The 27,464-nt window shown below is 40.7% G+C and overlaps 1 pseudogene; it reads right to left on the reverse strand.

The window, feature by feature from the left end:
- Nucleotides 1-1,582: 1,582 nt before the first annotated feature.
- On the reverse strand, nucleotides 1,583-20,182 carry LOC120305053 (annotated as a pseudogene).
- Nucleotides 20,183-27,464: the final 7,282 nt, after the last annotated feature.

The following is a 27,464-nucleotide window of genomic DNA, read 5'->3' on the forward strand; positions in this document are numbered from 1 at the left end:
GGATTTATTATATTTTAAATTTGCTTTTTCAAATGTATTGCTAATAACTTGCCATAAGCTTTAACCTTCAAGAAAAGCCTCCCTTTTAGAAACCAAGACTGGAGGGAAAATACTTATAGTTAACAAATAATTAACATAATATTATTTTTCCATATAGTACTTATAAAAGTGAGATCTTAACCTTTAAATTTTTTCTATAATGAAAATTTAGGAAAATGCATGAATAATGTGAAATCATATGTTCATATGTATGTAATTCAAAATTCAGAAAACAAATATCGAACCTCTACGGGGAGGAAATCCACCATCTGACCAGGACCTATGAAAGACCACACATTGCTGCTCAAAGCACGAAGCTGAAAACACCAGCCTGAAGATGACGAACGGGACTTCGTCGAAACGTCGCCAAGACACTTCCAATTTTACGTGGGAGAAAACCCGAACAACCAAAGACCTACATACAAATACCCGCGAAAACCTCAGAAAACAATTCAAAAAATGTGTCAATTTTAAACATATTAATTTAGGAACAATGTAAACAGATAAAATGTAGATAAATATTTTTAGGACTGAACTGTAAATTGAAATTTGACAATTTTACTGTATATATAGCATCCTAAACATTACCTTCAATTATTAACTACAGGGAACAGAATATATGTAAAGGACATGTTTTGTATAAATTTAGGCTTGTACCTAAATAATGGTCACATTCCAGTGATCTTATCTCAATTCATAACTACATTATAATTAATCTTTTACCTCCTATATCAGTGGTTCTCAACCTGTGGGTCGGGACCCCATTTGGGGTCGAACGACCATTTCATGGGGGTTGCCAAACAACGCAGTCCGCCATTTTTTCCCCTTTTCCTTAGCTGTATTACTCCCTTTTATTCTATTGGCTTTTGAAAGCCAATAGAATAGACTCTCTTGAATAGAGTCTAATTCTATTGGCTTTCAAAAGCCAATAGGAATTGTCCAGACTGTCTCTGCCCTGCTGAGCCCGCCAAAAGTCCCATTCTGCAAACGGTGCTGCACCAGTTGAGTAGTCCTCGAACTTATGACTGGTTGAGTAGTCCTCGACTTATGACTGGTTGGGGGTCGCGGCATTAAAAAGGTTGAGAACCACTGTCCTATATGCTTCTTTATAATAATAACTAGAGATGGAACATTTTAAATAAACAATGTTTCTGATTTTTATTTGAACTCATGAAGTTCAAAATGAGATATAACGTTTTGACTTGTTCTAAAGCAAATAGAAATTCCTGATTTGCATGAAATGGGAAATAGGATAACTTAGATGTTTTTTCAGATCTGATTGCTGCATTACAAAGGAAGGAGTAAAGGGGCTGTGTATGAGGACTTTAGACCTTTTCATAACTGGACATGTTTTAAATTGAGATGTTCATCCAAACTGATATTTGTTCTCTATAAAGTGTTCAGTGGATTTCAACAGTAGGGTTGATCTTGTTCCCCTATGTTTCTGAGTGGAATAATATTGCTTATGAATAGATAACACATATCCATTTTTGGAATATAATGTTGACCATAAGCTTTATTGCATTAAGTTTTATTCTTCATACATTTCATTTAAAAGTTAACTATTATTTAATGACAACTTACTTTTTTGTTTCATTTCTACATTTTTTTTCATAATTTCCAGCTCTTGTTGATATTTCTTCTGCAAGGTTCGCAAATCCTTCTGAAGCTTAATCAAATTTCTGTGCTGTTACTGTTTCTCTTGCTCTGTCTGTTTCAGTGTAGCTTGCAAATTTTTCTTTTGCATTTGTATCTCATTAAGCATCTTCTGAAGTTCAAAGATTGATTTAGTCTTTACTTCTAAATTTCCTTCCAGAGTTTTTATGAAGACACTTCTTTCATCTACCTGCTCTTGCAGTCTATTAAATATCTTATTATATCCTGAAATCCTATTTTCCCTCTCAGTCCAGTGTTTTCTCTCTTTCAGAAAATCCTCACCAAAATGGTCTATCTTTTGTTGTAAAAACTATCCTTCTTCCTTTTCATGCAGCTTTTTTTCTAAAACCTTAATTGCATTCTCCATATTTTGTTCTTTTTCTTCTTTGTTTTTCAATTCTACTTTGATATTTGCTAATTCTCTCTGATACTTGGTATGCTGTTCAAGTAATGAAGCCTGTTTCTTAATTTGTTCTTCAAGTTCTCATTGAAGATTTTCAATTTTATTTTTAGCTTCTTGAGCCCTTTTAAGAAGTTCCTCTTGTTGTTCCTGAGCCTTTATCTTTGAAATATTACATGTATTTGCTTCCTCACTATATTTCTCAAGTAATTTTTCTTCATCCAACAAATCCCTTTTTAAAATATCAATTTTTAAATCATACATCTGTTGCATATTTTCTAAAGCATAGACTTTATCTTGCTCTGCAGAACACTTTATGGTTTCTACTTTCTGTATCAATTCTTTTTTAAAATCTGAGTATATTGATTCAATCTTTTCTTCTAAAAACATAATTTTATTTTCTTTTTCTTGCATTTTTTTTCTGTAGCTACTTTTCCATGTCTTGTTTATTCTGCTGTTCTTTCTCTGAGATGTCAACTTCTTTTTAACAGAAACAATTTTGTGTTCAGCCTTTTTTTTCAGATCTGCTATTTAGAAATTGCTTCTGAAATAGGTCTTTCTTCTGAAGCCTTTAATTCTTCCTCTTTGATTTGCAATAGAGCCAATTTGTTCCTTCAAATTCTTTTGATTTTTCTTCAAGGTCAATTTCCATAACCTGCATTTTCTCCTCAAAAGTTTGGATTTTTTGTTCCATCTCCTTCAGCTTGTCATCCTTGTCAACTAGTGCCTCCTGAGCCTGTTGAAATTGTTGTGCCATTTTTTTTTGCTCACTGTCTTGTTAATGGTACATTTTACATTTTTCCATTAAATAATCATTTTCCTTTGTTTTCTGAGCAATATGCTCTTCTAATTCAGCAATTCCCGCTGTATGGATTTTTATCTCAGCAACCAAATCAGATTCCTGTTTTTCTTTTCTGACCTGTTTTTCTGACCCACTTTTGTTTTTGGTTTGTTTTGTTTATCATGCTCTTCCTTTATTCTATTTAGTTCTTCTTTTTCACTAGCTTGGTTATTACTTAGTTCAATCTTGCTTTGTAATTCCTTAATAGTATTGTAATTTTGTGTAAATCTCAACTGAGCTTTCTTCTTCCATTCTGACATTTTGTTCACCCAGTGGTCTACTTGTTTTAGGGCAGTAACTTTATCTTCACTCAATGATTCAACTTTGGAAGATAGTACTTCCATCTCATTCAGTAACTGCAGTTGGTTTTCTCTGTGTTGCTTGTTTAACATCTTTGTGGCAGCTTCTTTTTCTGATATGCTCTTTTCAAGTCTGAGATTTAATTCACTAATAAGCTTATTGAGATCTGTGATTTCTGCTTTTTTTTCATTTAGTTCCTCCCTCATTGAAGTAACAATATTACTATACTCAGATAATTTTTTCTTCAGCTCTGTGATACAAGATTCCTTCTCTGTTGCCGTTTGCTGCTGGAGATAACTTTCTTTTTCCAATGTTTCTTTTTTTGCTAGAGGTTTTTCCACATCTGAATATGACAGCTTCAAGGCTTGGTATTCAACATCAGACATTTTCAATTTATCTGTCAGTTCCACAATGTCATATTTCTTTTTTTCTTCTATATCTTTATCTCATTAAGCTGTTCCTGTACTGTTATTTTCTCTTTCAAAGAAAAACTAAGATCGTTCTCTAATTTTACAAGTTGTTTCTTTAAATCACTTTTGTTGAGTCCGTCACAAAATGGTAAGACACGAGAAGCAGTTGTAGTTCTCAGGAAACCTTTATTCTTCAATTCAGCTTACATTGGAATATGGCGGCAATGCCCAAAACTCTCGGCCTCCTTTTATAGGCCTTTCCCGTGTCAGTCTGTTACTTTTGGCGCGCCAGCACCCGCGCATGCGCACATGTACTGGCGACAGCCTGTCTGGTCCCGGGCAGCTTGCACCTGCCCAGGACCGTCCGCAATGCCCCGAGCTTGCTTGCACAGCTCAGGATATAACACCCCTTCCCCCCGGGCTAAAATTATTCCTTATATTATAATAACACATAACTCATTTCTGTAGTGTAGTGCCATGCTCCCAATACCATCGGTCTCTGTGCCTCTATTATTACTGCCTCTTTTTTGCCAATAGTGTTATGTAATCTTCTAAGTACTTAGGAGATTTCCTTGCTCTCTGTGACCTCCTAAGCTCTGGGTGCTTGCCAAGTACCCCTTGACTGAGGGATGATGTATGCCTGTCCCCCTTGTTATGCCTTGGTGACTCCCAAGGGCCGTGCTCCAATGCCTGGCCTGCTTGCTTGCCCACCGGGTTCGTCAGGCCAGGGCTTCTTCCAGTGTGTGACCTGGTTGTCCCGCCTAGCTGTAGGCTCTCTGGCCCTTCTAAGTGACTGTCACTGTTGGGCATTTCTGTAGAACCTCCTAGGTCCGTCCAAGACCTGTCAGGAGGCTGTCTATCCCCTGAATCCTGTTCTGTGTCCGGGCTTGTGTGGGTTTCAGTACTGTCCCAAAACTGAGTGTAGTCAGATGTGATGTAGTCGGGATTTGGTTCCTCGACCACCTCCCTATGTGTTTGCCCCCTTCTAGGGATAGGGTTGAAGTCAGGTCAACTAGGAGGAGTGTGTGCCAGCTCTCTTGCAGGGACTGGATTGTTGGGATGCTCCCGGGTATTCTCTCTGACTGGAGTACTGAGTGATGCGGGTGAAAAGTGATCATGCCCCCGGGGTGACTCCCTGGCTGGAGTAGGCATTGATACCTGGGTTCTAGTTGGGCTCCCTGACTTCCTGTTGGGAGCAATTGCGGAATTTTGAGATGGGCCATTTGTGGCTCCCTCATTGGTAATGGGCATCATTCCATGCCCCTCCCTTTGCCCAAAAGGCTCCCCCTCCCCCCCTGGAAAAGACCCAGGAGTCTCAGCAGGAAGGTCCCGTCTAGGGCGAAGTTGGTCAATGTGCCGATGCAGGACACGACCATTGTCCAGGGATACCTCGTAGGATAGAGGACCTGTGACCCTGGATATAGATGCAGGGACCCATGTATGACCGGGCCCGTAATTACGAGTCCGAACCGGGGCACCCACAAGAAGTTGCCTAGGTGCCCTGGGGTGTGAGACAGAAGGAGGCAGTCTGTCCGGATGCAACCGGTCAAGCTTGGTAGTCAGTTTGCGCCCCCAACGAAGTTCAGCTGGGCTTCTCCCTGTAGTGGTGTGGTGCGGTAAGAAAGGAGGAAGTCAGCCAACCTGTGATGCCAGTCTCCGTAGGTGAGTTTCTTCAAGGTGTCCTTGGTGATGCTCACCATGCGTTCAGCCATACCGTTGGTGGACGGGTGGAAGGGTGCAGAGGTGGCATGACGAATCATGTTAGCCTGCAAGAAAGCTTGGAATTCGGAGGAAGTGAATTGAGGGCCGTTGTCAGACACAATGACGTCTGGGAGCCCGTGTGCAGCAAAAATCCCCCTCAGTACCTGACTAGTCTTTGCAGTGGTGGTGGACGAGACAGGTACAACCTCAAGCCATTTTGAATGGCTGTCAACGAGGACCAAGAAGAATTGACCCTGAAAGGGCCCAGCATAGTCAATGTGCACCCTAGACCATGGAGACTGTGTTTCCTCCCATCTATGCACAGGAGCTTGGGGCATTTCAGGGCATGAGCGTTGACAAAGGTGGCAAGCATGCACCTTAGCTTCTATGTCTTTGTCTACACCTGGCCACCACAAGTGGCTGCGTGCAAGAGCCTTCATGCGTACAATGCCAGGATGACCCTCGTGGAGGGACTCTAGGACCCTAGTCCTCATTGAGGTGGGAATGACAACTCTGCTTCCCCAAAGCAGACAACCCTGAGAGGTGGACAACTCGTTCCTTTTAGACCAGAAACTTTGAAACTCAGGACTAGGACAGTGCTCAGGCCATCCAGACAAAACCCAAGAAAGGACATGTGAAAGTGTGTGATCTGTGCCTGATTCAGCGGCTACATCCCTGGCACTCAGGGGGCACTCGGGCAAGGCTTGAATGGAGAGAGTATTGATGGCTGGTGCGGGGTCAGCCTCTATTACCGGCAGGGGTAATCTACTGAGGTCATCAGCATGGCCCATTTCCTTCCCAGGCTTGTGAAGTAGGGAAAAATCATATGCAGACAAGAAAATAGACCACCTGAGCATCCTGGGGGAGATGATTTGGGGGGGTTGTTTACATGTGGTAAACAGTCCCAACAAAGGCTTATGGTCAGTGAAGACCGTGAAATGCCTACCATATAAAAAATCATGGAATTTTTTAATTCCAGCAACAACAGCTAAGGCCTCCCTGTCTATTTGAGCATAATTGCGCTCAGTTGAAGACAATGTTCTGGAGTAATATGCAACAGGAACCTGAGTTCCATCAGCCCTGAGGTGGCTCAGTACAGCACCCACCCCGTAAGGGGAAGCATCACAAGCGATGCACACAGGAAGGGACTCATTGAAGTGAGCAAGTACACTGTTCGAAGTGAGCAAGGCCTTGACCTCATTGAAACTGGCCTCATGAGTTTGTGACCACTGCCATACTGCCTGTTTATCTAATAGCCTGTGAAGAGGCTCAGCTACACTAGCCTTGTGTGGAAGAAAGGAATTGTAGAAATTCAGAAGGCCCAGAAAAGCCTGTAGTTCAGCCTTAGACTTTGGCCTAGGGGCTTGCATAATGGCTTTTAGTTTGGATTCAGCAGGATGAATCCCAGAAGCATCAATTTTGAACCCCAGAAACTCAGTAGAAGGCACCCCAATTTTACATTTGTCCTTCTTGAGTTTGAGTCCCGTTTCCCTGAACCTTAATAGGGCAGCCCTTAGCCTTTCAGCTAGAATGTGTGTGGAGTCTCCTGCAATCAAGACATCATCAAAATAGGGGCAAACCCCTGGTATACCCCGTAGTGTGTTTTCCATTACGCTTTGGAAAATCCCAGGAGCGACATTTACTCCAAATTGAAGTCTCTTTACCTTGAAAGCCCCTTTGTGGGTCACAATAGTCTGAGCTATAGCAGTGTCATCATCAACAGGCAGCTGTTGATATGCTTGAGCTAGGTCAAGCTTTGCAAAAATGCACCCCCCTTGAGGGAGGCCAGGATGTGACTGACCACAGGAACAGGATAGGCATGTTGCTGCAATGCCTTATTTAGAGTGCATTTGTAATGAGCACAGATGCGAATGTCCCCATTTGCCTTAAGAGGTGTGACAATGGGGGTCTCCCATGGACTGGAGTCAACTGGTTCTAGAATTCCCTGTTGGATCAGTTTATCCAATTCAGTGTCAATTTTACTCTTTAAAGCAAAAGGGACCCTTCTTGCTTTAATTCTAATGGGAGTGACGGTGGGGTCTAGCTTTAAGGACACAGGAGGTCCTTTGAACGTGCCCAGCTGGGGGCTGAAAACATCTGCAAATTCTTTGCAGACTTCCTGTAGGTCGAGTGTTTGTAGGCTGTTGAGCCCTGTGACGTGTATTGCCAAGGCCTCAAACCAATCGAGTCCTATGAGACTTGTTCGTTCACCCCCTACTACTAATATGTCTAGTGGACCTTCAAAATCCTTATGCTGTACGTTAAGGGTGGCCTCCCCCTTAACACACACTCTGGAGTTTTGAAAGTCTGTTAACACAATATCAGAAGGCCTCGGCTTCGCCTGAGTTCCACTACCGGAACAGATCTTCCTAAAAGTGTGCATAGAAATGATCGAAAGTGCAGACCCCGTGTCCAGTTCCATAGTTAATGGAACCCCTTGTAGCTTCACTTTAAGTGACAGCTTTTTCTTAATGGGCTTGTGTGTGCCTGTCCTGTAGATGCTTCTTTGCGAAGCGCAAAACCCCACCCTATTCTGGCTGGGGACCCTGGTACCTTTCAGGCGCAATTCTTCCTGAGGTTGTACCTTCTGACGGCCCAGGCACACAGCTGCACAGTGTCCTTGTTTTCCGCACGCCCGGCAGATAGCGGAGCGGAACTTGCAGTCGGCTCTCTTGTGGCGACCTCCACAACCGATGCACTTGGGGAGCGCTGAAGAGCTTCCTCTTGATTTTCCTTCCTTTGTGGGGTGGAGATGGTCCACTTCCTCGTCCGGATCCTCCTCGGAGTTTCTTTGGACTTCTTCCTGGTGCACAGATGCAGCATCTGGACTGTTTCTGATCGGCCGCATGTTCTTGATGGCGCCGCCTGCTGCTTCTTCTGCGGTGACCTCTCTCAAGGCATCTTGGAAAGACAAGTCCTCCTTGGCGAAAACTCTGTTGCAACTCTCGATGCCTTAGCCTGCATACAAACCGGTCCCTCAATCGTTCTTCGAGGTCCTTGAACTTGCAATGTTTGGCGGCTTTCCTCAGTGCGGCGATGTACTCTTTGGCCGATTCTCCGGGTCGTTGATCCCTCTGCTCGAAGATGTGGCACCACGCGATGACGGACATCTTAGGTTGGAAGTGCTCCTTCAGTAACTTTTTTAGATCTGCGTAGCTGACAGACTCTAAAGGAACAGGTGCTGCAAGGTTCTTCGCGATTTCGAATGCGTCTTGACCGCAAACGCACAGCAGGGTGGCAGCCTTCAAGCTCTCTTCCCTCACCTGGTTCACCTTGAGGTAGTTTTCCACCCTGGCTGCGTAGGACTCCCACCTCTCTGGATGTGAGACGTCAAATTCCGAAAGCCTTCCAATCTTCGCCATTTCGTATCAGGAAGGGTCTATCAGCCAGCCTACCCCCGAATGCACGCTGGATTGGCGGTGAGCTGCCGAGTCAACGCCATTCCTGCCACTCCGGACTCACTCGGGTAAGCTTACACCTTCTCTTTTCCGATGTAAGGCAATCCCATCCTCATCGCCAGTGTTGAGTCCATCGCGAAATGGTAAGACACGAGAAGCAGTTGTAGTTCTCAGGAAACCTTTATTCTTCAGTTCAGCTTACATTGGAATATGGCGGCAATGCCCAAAACTATCGGCCTCCTTTTATAGGCCTTTCCCGGGTCAATCTGTTACTTTTGGTGCGCCAGCACCCGCGCATGCGCACATGTACTGGCGACAGCCTGTCTGGTCCCGGGCAGCTTGCACCTGCCCGGGACCATCCGCAATGCCCCGAGCCTGCTTGCACAGCTCAGGACATAACAACTTTCTTTTTGTGTCAAAAGATTCACTTGTGCTAATGTCTCTTGCAGTTGTTCTTGAAGTTCATGTATAGTTTTGTCTTTCTTTGTATGTTCGTCCTTTAACCAGGTAATCTCTGCATTATTCCCTTCTCTTTCAGCATCAAAGGTGGCCAGCTTTTCTTTCAGGTCTCTTATTTCCTGTTCTTTTTCTTGCAATTCTATTTCATGTTTTTCCTGAAGTTCTTCAACCTCTTGTTTTAGTTTCTTCTCCGAAAGATGTACCACTTCACCCACTTCTTGTTTGTGAGCTTCAGCCATGCTTTTTAGTTGCTCCTTCTGATTCATCTCCAGTTTTAAAACAGCATCATTTATTCCAAGTGAACTGGCGTGAGTCATTTCCAGCATTTCTGAAGTGAACTGCTTCTCTTTCTGACTAAACTCCAACTGGTTACTCTCAATCTCACTTTTTAGTTTTGCTTCTTGTTCTGAAAGTTTTTGCTTAAATTCTTCCTGCATATTTTTTATTTTTTCTATAGCTTCCTCTGTTTGTGTCTCTTGCTGCTTTAACTTGAGCTCATATTCGTCCCTTAAAGCATTCATTTCTTCTTTTTTGATTGATAACTGCTGCCTATACTTTTCAATTTGTTGATTCAGGAGATGCTTTATTTGTTCAATTTCACTTTCCTTGCCAGTACAATGACTTTTTAACTGACTGATCTCTCCTCCAAGGTTTCTTAACTGTGATTCATACTTTTCTGTCAGAAATGAGGTGTTCTGAATATTTTTTCTCTTTTCTTCTTCTAATTCACATTTCAGCTCATTTACCTGGGATGTCTGAAAATCTAATTCAGTTTTGATTTCGTTCAGCTGGGTTTCAGTTTTTACAACCTGTTCTTCAAGTTTTGACTTTTTATCCTTTATAACTTCCAATTTCTCTTGCAAATGTTTTTTTTTAAAAAATCATAAATATTTGCATTATCTTTATCTAATTCTGCAGGCATTCTTTTATATTGTAACTCAACTTTTCCTAGAGTTTCTTTCATTTTTTTTCTGTTCTGATTCTTCTTCACATTTCTCTTCCGAGAGTTGTTTGAGTTGAATAATTTCTTCTTTAAGTGATTTTTCAATTATTTCCTGGTCTTTAAAAATAGTTTCAATTTGTTCCTTATGATTATTCCTTTGCTGATCAAGTTTGACCTCAAACCTTACCTTTGCTTTACCTGCATCCTCTTTTAATTTAGAAATACATTGTTCAAGATTTTGACAAGTATTCAGAACATTTGCTAATTCAAATGAAAGTTCTTCTAGCTCTGTTTGTTTGTCATCAAACTTTTCTAAAATTGTTTTATTCATTTCTTCTATATGAGCATGAAATATAGCCTCTTTTTCTTTTAACAGCTTAGCTGTTTCTTCATCATGATGTTTGCTCAGTTTCTCCATTTCTGATTGCTGCTGCTGCGTTAATATGTGAAACTGTTCTTTCCAATGTTGCTGTTCTTGCTGCTTCATGTGTTTAAGTTCTTTTTTTATGTTTTTCAGTCATAGTAGCTATTTTTTATTGTGCTTTTTTTTGTCCGAATCTATCTGAGTAGTCAGTTCTTCCAACCGGCTTTTGTCATTCTGTGGACACTTCATAAGGGAACTTTCCAACTCAAGAATTCTCTGTTAAGAAAATCAGTGGAAAATATAATGAATATAATACACTGAATTTTTTTTTTAAAGTGTTTAAAATATTATCTACTTAGATGTTATGCACAAGATTCTAATGTTAAATAAAAAAAAATATAAGCTATATTGCTTCTTATTCTGATTAATGGAATTAAAAGCTAAAATTATTTAGCTTCATTATTGTCACATCCAAAAGAAAAATAATAATTCTATGTAGGTTTGATCTATATAAAATTAATAAATATTTCTGGACCCAAAACCTAAGAAAAGAATCTAGAATTAACACATTTTAAATAAGGCTATTATGAATTATTTTCTACAGAAGATTAATGGGTAAAATTTAATTTCTTAAATTTCTTTCTTTTTAATTGCATTTTAATTTTTGTTCTTTGAGATTTTGAAAAGTTCTTTTCTACGGTGTTTCTCTCTCTCTCTCTCTCTCTCTCTCTCTCTCTCTCTCTCTCTCTCTCTCTCTCTCTCTCTCTCCTCCCTCCCCTCCCTCCCTCCCTCCCTCCCTCGTCCAATATAAAAGAATGACTAAATCTCTTGATACAGGAACAATTGCAAAAACTGCATGCCAACATTCTGGTCCAAAAATCTCAGCCTTTGTGTAAGAACTACAACCCATCATAAAACACACTCCAAAAATTGTTACTATTGTGAGTGGGCAGGAGGGAAACCAAACTTTTCAATAGGCATTTTGTTCTGGAGATGAGTGTCTTGGCTACAGAGTTGATCTGTGCTGGGTGGTGTGTGAGAGAGCGTGCAGATAGCAGTTTTTGTGTGTTTTCTTCTGGTAGATGGTGTGTCCTAGAGAGCCATTGGATTTCTTGTAGACTAAGACATCCAGGAAGGGAAGTTGGTTATTAGCTTCTGTTTCCATGATGAACTGTATTTGGGGTGTAGGCTGTTGAGGTGTGTGAGGAAGTTGTCCAGTTTTTCTTTACCATGTGGCCAGATTATGAAAGTGTTGTCTACGTATCTGAGCCAGGGTTTTGGTTTGTGATCAGATTTTTCTAGAGCTTGGGTTTCAAAGTGTTCCATGTAGAGGTTTGCAATGACAGGTGAGAGGGGTGATCCCATGGGTGCTCCTTCTATTTGTTTGTATTTTTGTCTGTTATAGATGAAGTATGTGTTGGATAAGCAGTGGTTGGTCAGATCTAGGATATGTTTGGGGGTTATATTTGTTTTGGATAGCTGTCAAGCCTTCTTTGATTGGCACTTGGGTGAAGAGGGATATGATATCGAAGCTCACGAGGAGGTCGCTGGGCTGTAAGTTTTGTTTCTTTATGATCTCTTAGCAACAAAAATTTTGGGTTCAATTGTTTATTGAAGAGGAGAGCCAGACAGAAAGATGGCTCTGGAAGAAAAAAAAGAGCACATGTAGGGAGTGGGTTTTTATACCCTCCAGAGCCTTTTGTTTAGAGTTGTTCCTGTGGCAGGAACTTTGACCTGAGTCGAGTGTGGCCTTTCGCATCTGTGGATTAATCCTATTATGTTCTGTCTTAGAGTTTGAGTGGGGTATATAGATTTTAGGTGTCTTCGTCTTCCTAAACTTCTAGCTGGGGGCCTCCAACCTTCCTGGATTATTTACATCTGCATCTCTACAGAGCTGGTTTCTGCTTGGGGGAGGGAGACTTGGGGATATTAAGAAAATTCGGCATACTTTTCTGCCTCTTTAAGATCCTTTGAGGAAATATATTTTTCTCCCCTTTTAATATTTCCTTCTCTGGGGGATTTGACTTCCCACAATATCATTACTAAACAATCCCTGAATTGATCTGATGATGTGCTGTGGGAGGTGGAAAAGGAAATCTATGTGAAATAGTTTTAAAAGTGTTTTTGTAAAATTATAAAGAATATTCTCCCCACCCTGATGAGATAGGTTCCCACTCTCCCAGCCTTCTGAAAAGGAGTCAAAACATGGCTCTGTGGCCTCAGACAAGAACCCAAAAAGTCTGGTTGGTGACCATAGAGTCTTCCCCTTCACCCTTTTAATTAAGTTTTAACAGAGTTTAATTATTGTTGTCTTTTAAAAATTTTACTTTCAAATGTTTAATTCTAACTTTTTAATTTTTAAATACTGCATTTATATTTGATGTTTTATTGTATACTGCCTAAAATCCTGCTCCTGCTTTGAGGAGGAGGGGCAACTCACAAATGTGACAGCTACTTAGGCAGGCAGACAGGCAAGCAGGCAGACAAAGACAAAATAAAACAAGAACAGCTAAAAAGAAGTGAAAGGAAAGCAGGAATTGGCCAAAGAAGCCATTCCATTCTAGTTTTTTAATACTAATAATAATAACAACAACAGTTGGAAGGGACCTTGGAAATCATCTAGTCCAACCCCCTGCTATACCATTTTAGACCAATGACTGTCCAGTCTCTTCTTAAAAACGTGCAGTGTTGGAGCATTCACAGCTTCTGGAGGCAGGTTGTTCCACTGATTAATTGTTCTAACTGTCAGGAAATTTCTCCTCAGTTCTAGGTTGCTTCTCTCTTTGGTTAATTTCCATCCATTGCTTCTTGTCCTGCCTTCGCGTGCTTTTGAGAATAGCTTGACTCCCTCTTTGTGGCAACCCCTGAGATATTGGAACACTGCTATCATGTCACCCCTCGTCCTTCTCTTCATTAAACTAGACATATCCAATTTCAGCAACCGTTCCTTATATGTTTTAGCCTCCAGTCTCCTAATCATCTTTGTTGCTCTTCTCTGTATTCTTTCTAGAGTCTCAACATCTTTTTTACATCGTGGTGACCAAAACTGGATGAAGTATTCCAAGTGTGGCCTTATCAAGGCATTGTAAAGTGGTATTAATACTTTACACTTACATAACCAATGCAGAAGTAGCCACCAGATGGCAGAGTATATGTACATATGTATTTACAATGCCCTGTATTATGATTTTTACCAATCAATATCTTTTTGATATAGACAATATCACTCCCCGATGTTTCATTGGTTTAGAGAGGACCTGCCAAAGCAAAGATTCATGTGCTTAATTTTCATAGAGATACGGTATATTTTAAACAATACGTAATATAAAATGGAAATGGTGTTAAGGGAATGGGGAAATAGGAAATGAACTTTTCAATATTGCAATATGTATTATATCAGGTCTATAATCAAAATTAATGTCTATAATATAAAATTCTGCTAATCTCTTTTTTCATGTCTTTTGCAAGTGAGGGAGTGAAGGAGAGACGTGAGTGAATGAAAGAGCAATTTTGTTTTATACACATGACTCTACTCTAACATTAGTCAGGATAAAAAGAATTTTGCTTCTCTTAATGCAAACTTTTATTTCTCCCTACTTTTTTCTCTTCTTTCCATCTTGACAATTTATTTTTTTAAAATAATATCGGTGATTTGTAAAAATCATAAAGGTGGGATACAAATAAATAAATAAATCTTTAAAATCTCATCATTCAGTATTAGTCAGATAAAACCCATTAAAAGCTGTTAGAAAAGAGAATCATATACAATTTAACCTTGTTAAAACAGGTCTACTTTATAAACCTTAGTTTTAGTTTTTAGGCTCTTGATTTTACCTTTTAATTAATGCCCCCCAAATGGATTTTCTATCTATTTTGCTTTTCTGAGGAATTCCTTCATAAGTATAACACATCTCTCTTTATAAATCTAAAATATGAAAATTGTCTAAGTCAATTTTTAGTTAAGATTTAAGTATCCAAGTCATTCTTCTGGTTTATTATTGATGTGTCCATTTTCACTAGCTATTGAAACCTCAGCCAGTTTCAGTTATTGGACTTATATAACATTTTTGTCAATTTTTATATTCTATTAGTTTTAAATCCATATCCAAAACAGCCTGACTTTGAGCACTAGACTCTTCTATCTTCTTTGGGTTTTTTAATCCCACTTTTATAATATCAGTCAGTCTAAACAGAAAGTTCTGGTTACATTGTTGCTAAATATTCTTAAATTATTCCAGAATTAAAATATATTTTTCCATTCTGTATTATTTTTTTAATTATAATCTTTAATTCTTTCTGCTACCTCAGCCTTCAGTCTCCTCTTATCATGTTTTTCTCTCATACATACAGAACATTTCCCAGGAAGAGATTTCTTACAGATTTCTTCATATATTTTAATAAGATTTTAAATGAAAAATAAGAGGCATTCTAATAACTTTTTCAAAGTCTCGTTTTCAGTCAATCTGGCCCCTTAATCCATTTAAAATTTTTCCAAAATCAACATTCTATTCACCCTATTGCTGTTATTTCCAAATAAAAGAGTTTTTCTTTAAACTTGCATTAAACATTGTTTGCTGCAGGAAGAAAATTGCTCAGCTTGTCCTTCTGGAAATTCTTACTGCCCATAAAGCAGTTCATAAGCCATTTCTAATAAAAGTGATTAAAAGGGGAGGTGGGTAAATTCAATGTTTTTATGAAAGCTCTGACTGCAGATTGGGTAAAGCTGTTTCTCCCGACTCCCAAAGTTCTACAACCTGCTGGAGACTGCTACTTTAGTGTCCCATCATGGGAAGCTTCTGTAAGGAGATATCTGGGGAATCCCAAGTCTTCTTTTCCAGAGAGGAATTCAAGGACCTAGCTCCTTCACCAGCTCCACTTTAAATCAAAGCCACTGCCATTACTTCCTAGAAGTTGGAAACATTTGGAATCAATTTCTTAATTGTTCTCCTAAATATTGAATTCAAGGCACTATGCTCTGTTTTCATTCAGCCTAAATATATAATTAATTATAACCTGATTTGACAGGTGTTAAATAATATTATGGTTTATTTGTAGAGATGTAACATGTTATGCCAGTGCTTTTTTTGTAAGAAAAAAGGTGCCAGAACTCACTTTTATTTAAACTCACTTTAAACTTTTATTTAAAAAAAAATATATATTCAGTTCTTAACATAAATTTAATTTATTGTATTTAAGGCAAATGTTCATAGTAAATTCCAAAGTTTTGTCCAATTCTCATCTGGCAAATCTTCTTGACTCCTTTCCTTGCTGTTAGTATCTATAGCCGAATGTTGTCCTCTGAATACAGATCAACGTACTTCAAAGGATCGAAAAGTCATAGAGGTAGTCCGACAAGTTTGATGAACAAAATTGCTGGGCATCATTATTTTTGTGTGTTCTGTTGTTGCGTCTGCTAATATTCTAGCCTTTTTATTAGCAGAACTGGTGGTTGAGAAGTAATTAGTAATTTTTTTTTCATTTTTAAATTTGGGGTCACACTTTTACACTAAAAATTAAAAAAAGATTTTTAATTCACCAACAATTTTTTAAAATAAAGAAATTATTTATCTTTCGCATGTAGTCAATCACTGTACACACACACACACACACACAGTCAGTTGTGTAATGAAACATAACAGTCGCCAGTCGCAGTAAGCGCTCAGCGTATGACCACACAACAAATCACAAGCCGAGCAGTGCCACAAGTTGAACAGCACCATCACAACCAGTGCGGACGAAGTACGCATGCATTGGACTCAACACACAAGCAGCTTGCATGCACCGCTTTAATGATTTTGCCGCCGACTTGCTACTCTCGACAGGGCAATTCAAGTCCACATGGACCAAACATCAAATTCTCAAACGTTACTTTTAAAACTTGGAAAATCCATTGAAAAAAGATGCCAGAATTCCGGAATGCTGGTGCGTTCTATGACAAAAAAAGCATGGTGTTATGCAAATCCAAACAATCATCGTTATTTAATAAGCCACCAGGACTTGGCAGAATATGTGAAGCCAGTCATGGGATCACTATATTATAAGATGTTCTGAGATTTTAAAGAGGGCTTAGATCCATTCATTGAGGAGAGATCTATCAAAAATTATATATTTTTCATGACGATGAAGCCTTTAACTGAATAATCAGTCAATCTGATAAATAAATTTGTTGATACATTTGATATGAATGAGATTTTAGAAAAACCATTTATCTTAGAAACACCTGCAAAGTAATTTATTCTTTCTCTTCTTGTTGTTGTTGTTAATTACGAAGTCATGTCCGACCCATCACGACCCCATGGATAACGATCCTCCAGGTCTTTTTGTCCTCTACCATCTTCTGGAGTTCATTTAAGTTCACACCTACTGCTTTAGTGACTCCATCCAGCCACTTCATTCTCTGTCGTCCCATTCTTCTATTGCTCTCAATCTTTCCCAGCATTAGGCCCTTCTCCAGTGAATCCTTCCTTCTCATTAGGTGGCCAAAGTATTTGAGTTTCAACTTCAGGATCTGGCCTTCTAAAGAGCAGTCGGGTTTGATCTCTTCTAAGACTGACCGGTTTGAATGCCTTGCAGTCCAAGGGACTCGCAGGAGTCTTCTCCAGCATCATAGTTCAAAGACCTCAATTCTTTGTCGCTCAGCCTTTCTTATGGTCCAACTTTCACATCCATACATTGCAACTGGGAAAACCATGGCCTTGACTATACGCACTTTTGTTGGCAGGATGATGTCTCTACTTTTTAGTATACTGTCTAGATTTGCCCTAGCTTTCTTCCCCAGGAGCAAGCGTCTTTTAATTTCTTGGCTGCAGTCCCCATCTAAGATGATCTTGGAGCCCAGGAAAATAAAATTTGTCACTACCTCCATTTCTTCCCCATCTATTTGCCAGGAATTGAGAGGGCCGGATGCCATGATTTTGGTTTTCTTAATTTTGAGTTTCATGCCAACTTTTGCACTCTCCTTCTTTACCCGCATCAAGAAGCTCTTTAGTTCCTCTTCACTTTCTGCCATTAGAGTGGTATCATCTGCATATCATAGGTTGTTGATATTTCTCCTGGCAATCTTAATTCCAATTTTTGTTTCATCTAGTCCTGCCTTTCTCATGATGTGCTCTGCATATAAGTTAAATAGGCAGGGCAACAGTATACAGCCTTGCCGGATTCCTTTTCCAGTTTTGACACGGACACGGAACCAATTAGTGGTTCCGTGTCCAGTTCTCACTGTTGCTTCTTGACCCACATATAGGTTTCTCAAGAGACAAATAAGATGGTCTGGTACTCCCATCTCTTTAAGAACTTGCCACCATACTTGCCACCTATTCCATTTCCCACTTCTATAGATCATTCATTATCTTCTTTCACTTTCTGGGCATACTAAGATATAGTAATTCATTATTTGTATTTCATATAAAAAATCATAGGGCCTGTTTAAGTTCTAGAACCCTTCTTGGAAATAAAGATGCCTAAGGCTGGTGCTTTGCTGCTCATCATGCCACTTTCCCATTTCCTTTTTAATTAAAATAATTGTTTGACTTGTAAAAAAATAAGTTGAGGCAAGGAGTTGACAGATATCAAGGGATGTATCTCTGATCAAATTGATGCACCCCAAAGCCACACTGAAAATATCATCCCCCTTTTTTCCCCTGATTAAGCCTAAGTGGTTTTTTTTGCTTAAGATGAAAGTGATAAGACATTGTAATTTAATTTGATGTGGAACAGGAATTACCTTTTTAGGATAATTGGATAAGAGGCTGGATTAATTAATTAGCTTGCTTCCAGGGAAATTTAATTTCTAACAATAATTTCTAAATTTGCTTGTATAATATCCAATCTTATTTTTTCCTGGGAAGGAATTCTATAATTGCTATTGCCATTGTTATGATCTTTATATAATATTTTATCATTTTAATCAACAGCCTTTTCACCTTACCAAATACCTGGGTGATTTTATCAAAATGTAGAATTTAAGATAATTTAAGATGCAATAAAATATGAGGAGGAAAATAAAAAATATGTGGTATTAGAATCCTGATATTGTAGTGTAGGATAGCCTTGCTTACCCACCAAAAACAGAGTAAAGTAATAACTATTCTTGTTTCTTCATGGGAAGAATTTATGAACTGAGCTGCTGCTGCCAAAACAAAGCCAAAATCTTCTTGCCATCTACCAATCTGACTGTCATGGTTCTGACTAATGAAATACTTCAAAGAATTTCCAGGCATGTTTATCCTAAAGCCTTTATTAACAGTGTTACAAATTGATGGCATATCAAGGAGGCTTCTTATAGCAAGAGAGCTTGATGTCCAGCTTCACCGCTGTCTGGTACCACTCATGTAGCTGATCAGGTACTTCTTGATAGATGCAGGCCTGAGAGAGGTGGTCGTCTAATCCCTTGATGAAGTGATAGATTAGGGACTGCTCAGGCCACCCCTCTATTCGACCTGCTGTCTTGCGGAACTCTCGCACGTACTCCAGGGCAGGTCTGCTGGCTTGTTTTATTTTGTGGATCTGGCCTGCTGCTTTGAGGCCAATGGATGGGTCCTCAAATCATTCTCTCAGACCTAAGAGAAAGAGGTGGGGATCTTCCAGTTCAGGGGCTTGCTCACTATATAAATTATTCAGCCATTCAGCTGCTTCTCCCTCTAGATTGGATGCAATAACGTCGACCATGGCACCTGGGTCCAGATAGTGGTAGGCCCAGCGGTTCAAGTGAGAGCGCCTTTGGTTGAGAAAAAAATCAGTTTCTCTGCGTCCCCATCGAAGGTTCCTTTGAAGGGTGGTACAAACACAGGTTGTTGCAGCCCCCACTGCGGCTGTTGCTGCTGGCCCCACCCTGGTTGTTGGTTCCACGGCTGCTGGACTCGTCTTCACACTTGTGGCCCTCCCAGATGCTGGCGCCATCCTGCCTGCTGATCCAATGGTTGCTGGTCTCTTTGCTGTTGACGTGGTACCCCCAGTTGCTGTTGGCCCCAACGTGCCTGCTGTTGCCATACTGGTAGTACTGGTCTCTCAAGTCGTTCGAGGTCCTCCCCGGATTGCTGTCTGAGCGGGGGTTGCTGCTGTCTTCTCTGCTGTTGGCCAGTGGGGGGTAGTGGTGCCCCCTGCTGCTGTAGGCCTCTCAATGGTAGCTGTGCAAGTGGGGGTTGTAGTGGTCTTCTCTGCAGTTGGACTGCAGGGGGTGGTGACACCCTTTGCTGCTGTAGGCCCCTCAATGGCTGCTGGACAGGTGTGGGTGGGCCTCCCTCATCTGCGAGCTCACCGGCTGTAGCTCTTCTGGCTTTTGCACCACCCCAAGCTGCTGCAAGGCCTCTATTAGTTGATGTAGGCTCAGAGATGGCTGATCACTCATCTGTGGGGGTTGCCCAATTTCACTTTGCTGTAGGGGGCCCAGGTTGGGGTTTCCTCTCTCTGTAGGGCTGGAGGCCCTGGCAGGGGACCCCAGGGGTTGAAAAGCTATTTTATCTGTGAGGGAGGGGCTGAGGGCCTCTCTCAACAGGAGCTGCTCTTCGCTTTGCACTTCTAATTCTTCAAATCTCTCTGCCAGGTATTCTAATGACCCACTGTGAGCTGCAGGTGGGATTTCCACTCACCCAAGTCTTCAGTGACAGATGGCCGGGCAGCTCTCCACTGGTGGGAGGGAGGCGATATGTAAGAATCCCTTTGTCGTGACTCATGCTTATCTGCTGGCAGGGCTGTATGGAAACCTCCAGAGCCTTCGCTCAGCTTATCCCAGTCTGACAACCAAATCATCTCTCTTGATAGTTTTGGCTTTGCTCCCAGCTGGGGAATTTGCAAGAATTTCTCCTCCACTGGTTGGCTAGCTGTCCTTCCCCTCCTTGGGGAAGCTGCGGCTGGGGGGGGGATGCTGGCCCCAGGCATTTCTTCCTCTTCCATGGCGAGATCTTCCCCAAATCTTTGTCAAACTATCCCCGTTAGTTTAGGGATAGCGACTGGGGTAAAGGACCCCTAAATGGATTTAAAAGTTTGTGGGTTTTGGCTTGATGTCATGGTTCCGAAAAGAAGCAGCTTTTCAAAGAACTTTGAGGCTTATTTACCTTAAAGAATCCTTTATTGTACGTGCCGAAGCTATGTAGCAATTAAAGGATTCTTTAAGGTAAATAAGCCTCAAAGTTCTTTGAAAAGCTGCTTCTTTTCGAAACCATGACACTGAAAGTGATATACAGGCAATTAGTTACAAGCAGAGAGAATCACTTTTCCTATTAGAGAAAGAGCCATGACCAAGTGCCAAATTTATTAAAACTCTATAAATTAGAATAACAGAGTTGGAAGGGATCTTTTAGTCCAACCCCTCACCCAAGCAAGAGACCCTACACCATTTCTGACAGATGGCAGTCCAGTCTCTTCTTGAAAGCTTCCAGTGATGAAGCTCCCACAACATCTGAAGGCAAACTGTTCCATTGGTTGATTGTTCTCACAGTCAGAAAATTTCTTCTTATTTTTAGGTTGAATCTCTTCTTGATCAATTTCCATCCATTATTCCTTGTCTGGCCTTCAGGTGCTTTGGAAAATAAGTTGATCTACTCCTCTCTGTGACAGCCTCTCAAATGGAACACTGCTATCATGTCTCCCTGGCCCTTTTATTCACTAGACTAGCCATGCCCAGTTCCTGTAACCATTCTTCATATGTTTTAGCCTCCAGTCCCCTAATCATCTTTGTTGCTCTTCTCTGCACTTTTTCATATAGTCTCAACATCTTTTTTATAGTGTGGAGTCCAAGTGCAGTATTCTAGGTGTGGTCCTACTAAGGCTTTATAGAATAGTATTGGTACCTCTTGATCTTGATTGAATCCCTCTGTTAATGCAGTTTAGGATTACATTGGCTTTTTTGGCTGTTGCCACACACTGTTGGCTCATATTTAATTGATTGTCCACTAAGACTCCAAGATCCCTCTCACAGTTACTGCTATTAAGCCTGGTTTCACCACATATATATATATATATATATATATATATATATATATATTATATATATATATATATATATATAGGTCTTTGGTTGTTCGGGTTTTCTCCCGCGTAAAATTGGAAGTGTCTTGGCAACGTTTCGACGAAGTCACATTCGTCATCTTCAGGCTGGTGTTTTTAGGTTCTTGCTTTGAGCAGCATTTGTATATATATACAAATACCCGCGAAAACCTCAGAAAACATATATATATATATATATATATATATATATATATATATATATATATATATATATATATGTATGTATGTATGTTTTCTGAGGTTTTCGTGGGTTTTATATGTAGGTCTTTGGTTATTCGGGTTTTCTCCCATGTAAAATTGGAAGTGTCTTGGCGATGTTTCGACGAAGTCCCATTCGTCATCTTCAGGCTGGTGTTTTCAGCTTCATGCTTCGAGGAGCAATGTGTGGTCTTAGCTGTTTCTTCCTTTTAACTGCCAGTGGGGGTATGAATTGATTGGGTGGGAGCTTGGCTGTGTTCTGATTGGGTGGAGGTGTGTTCTGATTGGTTAGGGACTTGGCTGTGCACAGCCAACCCCCCAGCCAATCAGAGCACAGCCAAGCCCCTAACCAATCAGAACACACCTCCACCCAATCAGAATACAGCCAAGCTCCCACCCAATCAGTTCATACCCCCACTGGCAGTTAAAAGGAAGAAACAGCTAAGACCACACATTGCTCATCGAAGCACGAAGCTGAAAACACCAGCCTGAAGATGACGAATGGGACTTCGTCGAAATGTCACCAAGACACTTCCAATTTTACATGGGAGAAAACCTGAACAACCAAAGACCTACATACACACACACACACACACACGTGTGTGTGTGTGTCTGTGTATACATACATACATACATACATACATACATACATACATACATACATACACACACTTTTGGTTTTTCTTGCCTAAGTGAAAGACTTTACTTTTCTCTACATTGAATTTCATTTTGTTAATGTTCAGGTCTGTCAAGATCCATCTGGATCTTGAGCCTATCATCTAGGGTGCTGGCTATTCCTGCCAGTTTAGTATCATTTGCAAATTTGATAAGTTCCCCTTCTATTCCCTCATCTAAGTTGTTTATGAAGATATTGAAGAGTACTGGGCCTAAGACAGAATCTTGTGGTACCCCAATGCTTACTTCCCACCCTATAGATGTAGTACCATTAAGGACTACAGGTTGAGTATGGTTTGTCAGCAAGTTATAAATCCATCTGATGGTGATGCTTTCTATCCCATTTTTTTAGCTTTCCAAGAAGTAGGTTGTGGTCTATTTTGTCGAATTCCTTGCTGAAGTCTAAATATACTATGTCCATAGCATTTTGCTGGTCTACTAATTTAGTCAGTTGGTCAAAGAATCAAATAAGATTGGTTTGGCTTAATCTATTTTTAACAAATCCATGCGGGCTTCTAGTTATAACTTTATTTGTTTCTACATGTTCAGAGATCTGTTTTTTTATTATCTTTTCCAGTATCTTCCCAGGTATTGATGATAGGCAGAATGGTCTGTAGTTTCTTGGCTCTGGTTTTTTTGCTTTGTTTTGTTTTTGAAGATGTGAACCACATCAGCTCTTTTCCAATCCTCTGATAGTTCCCCGGTGCTCCAGGATTTTTGAAAGGTATGGTACAGTGGTTCTGAGATGACATCTGTCACTTTCATCAGAACTTGGGGATGTAATCTGTCAGGCCCTGGTGATTTATATTCATCAAAATCAGACAGGTGTTCTCTTACCATTTTTTGTTTTTTTGTTTATTTTAACTTTTATTTCTAGTTTGTCTTTGGTAGGTTGGTCTAAATTCTTTTTGCATGAAGACCGATGCAAAGAATGATTTAAGCAGCTCTGCTTTCTTTCTGCTGCCTGTTACTTCCTTGCCATCTTTTCTCTTTAGTGGACCGACTCTTTCCTTGATTTTTTTTCTTGTTATTTATATGTTGAAAAAAACTTTTTTTATTATCCTTGACTTTTGTTGCAAGTCTTTGTTCATTCTTTGCTTTCCTGACTTTGTCTTTGAAGATTCTGGCTGTCTGCTGATAGTCTGCCCTACTCAAAACTAAACAAAAAGCTAGTGAAAATCAGAGTTGCCTCGTGGCAAAATGGACAGCAAACAAAATTAATCAATCAATCAACCAACCAACCAATTGAGTGAAATATAGTCTACAATATTATATGAACAATGTGCAATCAACTGTAGTTTATTTCCACTCTACTAAATAACAAAAAGGTCACTGGACAATTCCTTTTCAAGCAGCAGGCAGATAGAAAAAAATAGAGAAGATTAAAAGAGAAAAATAGCAACAGAGAATCAGACAGAATTGAAGGAACAAAAGAAAAAGAAAGGGAGAATGCTGGTGACCTTGTGGCAAAGTAGACTAGAATTCTGCACAGAAGAAAAGGAGTTATCTTGATGTATAAAGTTATTTATATCCTCTATTAACACTGCATTATAAAGGTTTTATTTTTTGAATATTCAATCACAAAATACTAATAACACACCTAAGATAGAAGGGCAAAAATAATCAAAGAGGAGATAGTTGAGGTTATCATTTTAGAGTGGTGGTAGTCATATTTTAGCGAACATTTATCCCCTAAAGAAATCTAGAAAAAATATGTTACTTCTTGCCAAATATGCCCAAGATGCAGTGATCAAGATCTTCTCTTCCCACAATATGAACAACTGGCATGGGACAAAAGCATTCCTAGCTACTGTTGCCAGCAATGCAGCAATGATATATCCAAGAGCACCTATATCAGCTATTTCAAAGGAAGTGCAGTCTAATCCAAAATGAGTTGTATATCTAGCCCTACTTAGGTTGCTGGCTCATCCCCAGGAATTACATCTTGTCAAGAATAAATTTTAAGGAGATATGATACATTATACTCATCTCACACTGCATTCTGGCAGCAAGTTTAGGACTTCCTGAACTCTCTTTCATTTATTGAAAAGATGAGACAGAGCTTAATGTAATTAGCATTATTAATGCACCCAATTCTAAAACTCTGAAAGTACTCCCTCAGCAGTCTAATAAATACTTTAAAACACATGGACATTAAATAGATTGCACAAGAAATCATGTACTTGCCTAAAAATGTCATCATAAGATGATGCTTCAAATCTCATTCCAGCCAGATAGTTCCAAAGAATACTATGATGTATAGTTAAGGGCATAATGTAATTCTGAGAAAACATTCCACCTTTCTAGGCTTGAATCAAATTGAGGAAAATCCAGATAATTAACTTATCCAAGAAAACCTCTATAGCAAGAATGTTAAAGGACCTCATATTATGATCCATATAACAAAAATATTTAAAATTTATTGTGTGATACCTGTATCAAAAATGACTGTTTAGGATATAATTTTGTTTGACCACTTTCTACAGGGGGACAATCGAGAGTATCCTGTCATACAGCATCACAGTCTGGTTTGGAAGCATCACTGCTTCAGACAGAAAGGTAGTGCAGAGAGTGGTGAGAGTGGCCGAAAAGATCATTGGCTGTTCCTCCCTCCCATCCAGGACATAGCACAGAAGCATTGCTTGAGCAGGATCCGCAAGATTATCTGGGACACTACACATCCTCTTCATGACCTGTTTTCCTTGTTACCTTTTGGGAAGAGGCTTCGTGGTATCCATAGCAGAACATCCAGATTCAGCCATAGTTTCATTCCATACAGCGTTATCCTTGTAAACTCACACGCTTCCTCCTTCTGTTATATATTCAAGATGGACAGTGTTATGTCCTGGGCCTGCTGAATGACTCAGAAGGCTCAGGAGGCTGCAGAAGGCCTGGGCAGACCAGGTAGTTGCCCGGGACCAGACAAGCTGTCTCCAGCCTTGTGAGCATGTGCAAGGTGGGAGACTAGCCTTGCATTGATAAGCTGATGCTGTCCCTGCAAGGGAAGTATAAAAGAGCCAGCACCATTTTGTTTGCTGTTCTGTTCTGTTTGTGATCTCAATGAAGAAGTTGTGTTTTGTTACTCCTGCCTCGCTTCGATGTCTCTGATTCTAAAACAGAACATTGGCTACGAAGGTGGAATTGGCTGCAAGAAGAACAACAAGAGAAGCTAGGCTGACTTACCAGAGGAGGCCTGAAGCGCTGGGAAGTTCAGCGTCCAGAGGAAGTGATTGCCTGCCAGTACAAGAACGCTGGAGGTGAGCTCGGCTTTGAGGGACCCCTTCTCATACTTTGCAGCAAGAGGCATTGAAGAGGCTCCAGGCTGTAACGATGTCAAAGCTAGGCCGTCTATCAGAATTTGATACTTCTCACCCTGAGCGCTGGAGCTCGAATAGAAAATTACTTTCGAGTAAACAAGATCCAAGAAGATGACCTTAAAGCTGCTACATTGCTATGTGTCTGTGGGCAAGAGACTTTCGATATTGTAGAGAATATTGTAGCCCCAGCACCACTGGAATCAATTGTGTATGCTGACTTAAAGAGGATGCTGCGAGAGCACTTTGAACCCAAGCTCTCAGTAATTGCATGGAGACACGCTTTTGAGCAGAGGGATCAGAGGCCTGTGGGTCTGCTGCAGACTTTGTTGCTGCCTTAAGACAAGCAGCTAGGCCATGTGCATTTAAGGATCTAGAAGAGAGGCTCCGCGATCGCTTGGTTTGTAACCTACGAAGTCGTGAGCTGCAACAGAAACTTTTTGCAAAAGAAGATGTCTCATTTCAAGATGCTTTGAGAGAGATTGCAGCTGAAGAAACAGCAAGAGGAGCTGTGAAGGCTGTGCAGCTTGCCAAGAACCCCCCAATGCCTAGCACCGTCCATCATGAGGTTGCTTGGAAGATTCCAGAAGAGGATCCAGAGTTGGAGGTAGACAGGCTTCAGCAGCAAGCAGAAAGAAGGCCTCAGGAAGGTAGACAACAGACAACCTCATTCCCTCGGTGTTTCGGATGTGGAGGACGGCACAAGCACTCTGACTGCCAGTTCCACTCCGCTATCTGCTGAGCATGTGGAAGGCAAGGCCACATTGCCTTTTTCTATTTGGGTCACCAGAAGGAACAGTCTCCAGAAGAATTGCCTCTGAAAGTTACCAAGGTCCCCAGCCAAAACAGGGTGGGCTTCTGCGTTTCCCGTAGAGCTGTTTTCAAAACTGGGGTTCACAGGCCACTTAAAAAGAAGCTTCACCTTGATGTGAAGTTGCAAGGGGTTCCCTTGTTGATGGAGCTGGACACAGGGTCTGCTCTATCGATCATTTCCTTAGACATTGTTAAAAAGATTTGCAGCAGAAGTGGCCTACGATTTAAACTCAGGCTTTCAAATTTAATCCTTACTGACTTCCAGAATTCCAGAGTCAACGTGAAGGCGGAGGCCATGCTCAAGGTGCAGCATAGGAGTTTTGAAGGGCTGCTAGATGTGGTGGTAGTTGGGGTGATAGTACGAGTCTTATTGGACTCGATTGGTTCGAGGCCTTTGGAATTTAAGTGACTGGACTTCACAATCTGCAAACATCAGGCCTTGCAGAAGTTTGTAAAGAGTTTGCTGATGTGTTCAGTTTAGAGTTTGGCTCATACAAGAGGCCTTCCATTGCTTTATGTTTAGACCCAGCCATCACACCTATCAGGATCAAGCCCCGAAGGGTGCCTTTTGCCCTAAAGAACAAAATAGATGCAGAGCTGGACAAGCTGCTCCAGCAGGGCATCTTAGAACCTGTGGACTCTAGTCCATGGGAAACCCCTATAGTCATGCCACTGAAGGCCAATGGAGAAATCCGAATTTGTGCGGACTATAAATGTACACTTAATAAGGCATTGCAGCAGCATGCTTACCCGGTGCCTGTGGTAAGCCACATTCTGGCCTCACTCAAGAGGGGGGGGGGCAAATCTTTGCAAAGCTGGATTTGGTTCAGGCCTATCAACAGCTATCTGTTGATGAGGTAACGGCTGAGGCCCAAACAATTGTGACGCATCGGGGAGCCTTTAAGGTAAAAAGACTGCAGTTTGGGGTTAATGTGGCCCCTGGAATATT

This window comes from Crotalus tigris, unplaced genomic scaffold (genome assembly GCF_016545835.1).
Source record: "Crotalus tigris isolate CLP2741 ecotype Arizona unplaced genomic scaffold, ASM1654583v1 scf7180000017666.379230911805:20528666, whole genome shotgun sequence".
In the NCBI taxonomy this organism is placed as follows: Eukaryota; Metazoa; Chordata; class Lepidosauria; order Squamata; family Viperidae; genus Crotalus; species Crotalus tigris.